The sequence below is a fragment of the Tripterygium wilfordii genome, chromosome 7, assembly GCF_013401445.1.
Source record: "Tripterygium wilfordii isolate XIE 37 chromosome 7, ASM1340144v1, whole genome shotgun sequence".
In the NCBI taxonomy this organism is placed as follows: Eukaryota; Viridiplantae; Streptophyta; class Magnoliopsida; order Celastrales; family Celastraceae; genus Tripterygium; species Tripterygium wilfordii.
In genome coordinates this window covers 7845782-7849405 of record NC_052238.1, presented here as the reverse complement: position 1 = coordinate 7849405, position 3624 = coordinate 7845782, and the positions used below count along the sequence as shown (strand labels likewise).

General features: G+C 38.2%; 1 non-coding gene across 1 annotated transcript; it reads right to left on the bottom strand.

Annotated features, from left to right (window-relative positions):
• Window positions 1-2510: 2510 nt before the first annotated feature.
• LOC120003162 lies at window positions 2511-2618 on the bottom strand. Its single transcript, XR_005469293.1, has one exon. It is a non-coding gene; the product is annotated as a small nucleolar RNA R71 (small nucleolar RNA).
• Between the last annotated feature and the right edge of the window lie 1006 nt (window positions 2619-3624).

Sequence of the window (3624 nt, the reverse complement as noted above, 5' to 3'; positions counted from 1 at the left end):
GGTATACATTATTTGGTAAGTTATTTAAATTTTATTAGGTCATCCAGGGGTATATTTGGTAAATCAACAATATATTGGGGGCAAGATTGGAAAAAGCTGGGTAAAAATTGTAAAATTGTTCTTTGATGGAGCATTTCACAAAGTAGTATAAATGCTGCAAAAAATTGTCTCGGAATATGTGTCGTAAATTGTTGTTTGGTTGACATGGAGCATTTATACTAGCAAGTAGTATAAATGCTCGAAAAGAGGCTGATCCAAACGGGCCCTATATATATATATATTGGGCCAGTTTGGTACAAAATATAGGGAAGCATTTATACTATTTTTGAGTATAAATTGGTAACACATACTTATGCACATTTTACATCCCTTATTCCTATACTTTGCACTAGTTCCCTTTGTGAAATTGGTTGTTTTGATGTGTTTTGTGTAAGTTTTGAAGGAATACGTCCCTAATGGTGATTGTCAGGTTCCTAAACAGATTCGTCAATTTCACGGAATAAACTGGACGTGGTCAGGAGGAATTGGACAACGAGTGATATACCGTTGGAAAGATCTAGAAGTCTAGTTTCCATAGAATTTTACGGTTCGTGATTTGGAGTTTTCTAGAGGAAGTTGCATCAGTTTTAGCATCAGTGGTTCAGTGTAGAAATTATATACGAAATTAGAAGATTTGATACCTCAAGTTACCATTCTTGGTACTCAAGACAAGGAACAAATCTTGGGAGATTATGGGGCACTCGAATCATGTGTTAGAAGTCAATGACAACTCTCTCAATCAATTAAGTTCAGTTTCCATAAGGAGAAGTGTATCGAAAGTCGAGTTCTATATCAATTAGGAGAATCACTTCCCTATGGTAATTGGACTTAATTCCTATTTTGTCTCAAAAGTCTCAGTCGTGCCCTATTGTGAAACTATAAAAGGGATGTAAAAGTCATCGAAGAACAGACGGACGGAGGAAAGAACGAACGGAGGACGCAAAGAGAAGGTGAAATCGACTGCAAGCAAGCGGAGATCTACTACTTGGTTGTCTCTTTCTCTTTTGTGTTTTAGTGTTCAAAACAGATGATGAGTGGCTAGTTTTCCTTCAGTTAAGGGGCTGGTTGAAGCCCGAACATGATTGTATTGATGCTTTGTTAATCTCTAATCTTATTTCTTGATATCGAATGAAAATCTTTTCACTATATTACTTGTTGATGAAATCTGAGATATGTTTCTTTGAGTGCACGCTTAGATGCATGTCTTAGAATTCTATTGCTAGGACAATATGATTGATCGTCCATATCTTCATAAAGTCTCAAGTAGCCAATGAATAAGATAGCTCATATTCATGTGAATTGATTTCTAGGTTATGTAAGATGCATGCCACATCTTGTGAATTTAGTGATGTTTGCTTTCTTTGTGCTTAATGATTCTTGAGTGTTGAATCTATGAACATGTCATTCTAGATTGCATTTTAAGAACTAAGTTAAGGAGTACATGCCATGCACTTGACATACTAATTAAGAGAGAGCAATATGGTAAAATCAACATGCCATTGTTTTATCTTAAACATCATCATTCGTGAATCAAGAATTACAGTTAAAGATTGCAGCAGTACATGATTGTTAGTGGTGGATAGCTTTCCCTTGACTCTTTCTCTTATAAAAATCAAAAACTTTTCCTACTTCTTATTGATTATTCTAAGTTAGTCGTTTAGCTCGAATCACAATACTGTCTAGCTCGAGTCACAATTAGGTTTGATTTGCAATTATATTCCAATCCTCTGAGGGAGATACCCTTGCTTCTCACTATACTCAACAACGTTTTTCTTAAGTCGCAAGGATTAAACTGGGTTATTTTTCAGCACCTATTTTCGAAAATAGCTGAACAATTTTTGGCGCCGTGTCGCTGGGGATTGTTTTATTTAATTGCAAATTGATTTTCTTTTTGTTTCTCTTTTCAGTGTATGCATACTCGAAGTTCTCAAGGAAAGGACATTGTTTACAATCCAGAGATTGAACGCACTGCTCGTCTACACCGTAAAGAAGCAGCCCAACGCCGAATTACGGAATCGACATCCTCTCAGTCACTACCACCATTGCCACGATCTAGTTCGGACGAAGAGGAAGAGCAGCATATTTTTTAGGATAACGCAATGGCTGAAGAGGAGAAACCACTCAAGGTTTCTTTTGTCCCTACAAATCTAGCTCAGCCGTCATGCATTGCCTTTACTCCCACTGCGGCATCTACATATAGCATATCTCCTCAATTGATCAATTCTGTACCGCACTTTTATGGAAAGTCGATGGAGGATCCGAACATGCACCTTCGGGAATTCTATGATCTGTGTAGGACACAGAACATCCAACACCTAAATGCCGAGGGACTCAGGTTAATTCTTTTTCCCTTCTCTCTAAAGGATGATGCTAAGTGGTGGTTAAATTCTTTGCCAGCAAGATCTATTACCACATGGGATCAGCTGGCTACCAAGTTCATCACAAAGTATTTCCCTGCTCAGAAAACAAGGCAATTGAGAAAAGGAGATAAATGCCTTCTAGCAAAAAGATGGAGATTCTTTTCATGAAGCATGGGTGCATTTTAATGAGTTGCTTCGCAAGTGTACTCATCATGGTTTTTCCAAAGATGACCAAGCTCAACCCTTTTATGAAGGCTTGAACGATGCCAACAAAGTCTTAGTGGACTCAGCATGTGGGGGAGCTTTCATGAATAAAACAAGTAATGAGGCTTTTCAAATATTTGAGACTTTAAGTGAAAATTCTCAGCAATTCTCTACTGGAGGAAGGCAAGGATCAAGGAGTAGGAGTGTTTATGAAGTAAATGTTCGAGATGGATCTTCATCACAAATAACAGCTATTGAAAATAAATTAGACATGCTGATGAAGACCATACTCCCAATAAGACAAGCTACTCAAAGTGAGGTATGTGCTAAATATTTCAATATTGATCATACAACTGAAACTTGTCACATGTATTCTACAGAGCTGGAGCAAGCTAACTATGCGGCACAAAGGTCAAGGTTTAACCCTTACTCCAATACTTATAATCCGGGTTGGCATGACCATCCAAACTTAAGATGGAGTAACAATGACAATGTCCAACAAGCAATTACTGCACCTCAAGGCTCGAGCCAAGGACAGATAGCTCGAGCTATGAATCCTCCAGCACTTTTACAACGTGCACCTGGTAAGTCACTTGAAGATTTGGTTATGACTATGGTTGATAGCACTAATTCCTTTATACAGAAAGCAGATAGTCGTTTCCAAAAGCAAGATAAGGCTATAGAGAACCTTGAGAGACAAATGAGTCAAGTTGTGACTGTTCTTTCTCAAAGGGAACCGGGTAAACTCCCTAGCCAAACCAAAATTAATCCTAAAGGAGTAAACCCTGAACAAGCAGCAGCTATGACTTTGAGGAGTGGAAAGCACGTTCTGGACAAACCAATGTTGAATAACAAAGGAAAGAATGATGTGGTAGAGGAGGAGGACAAAAGGGACACAATTCTTGGGCAAAAGGAGATGGAAAAAAATATTGAGGAGAGCAAACAACCGACCATCAGGTAACCAATGCTTCAAATTCGTATACTGTGCCCATTCCTTTCCCTCACAGGTTCATGAAAACCA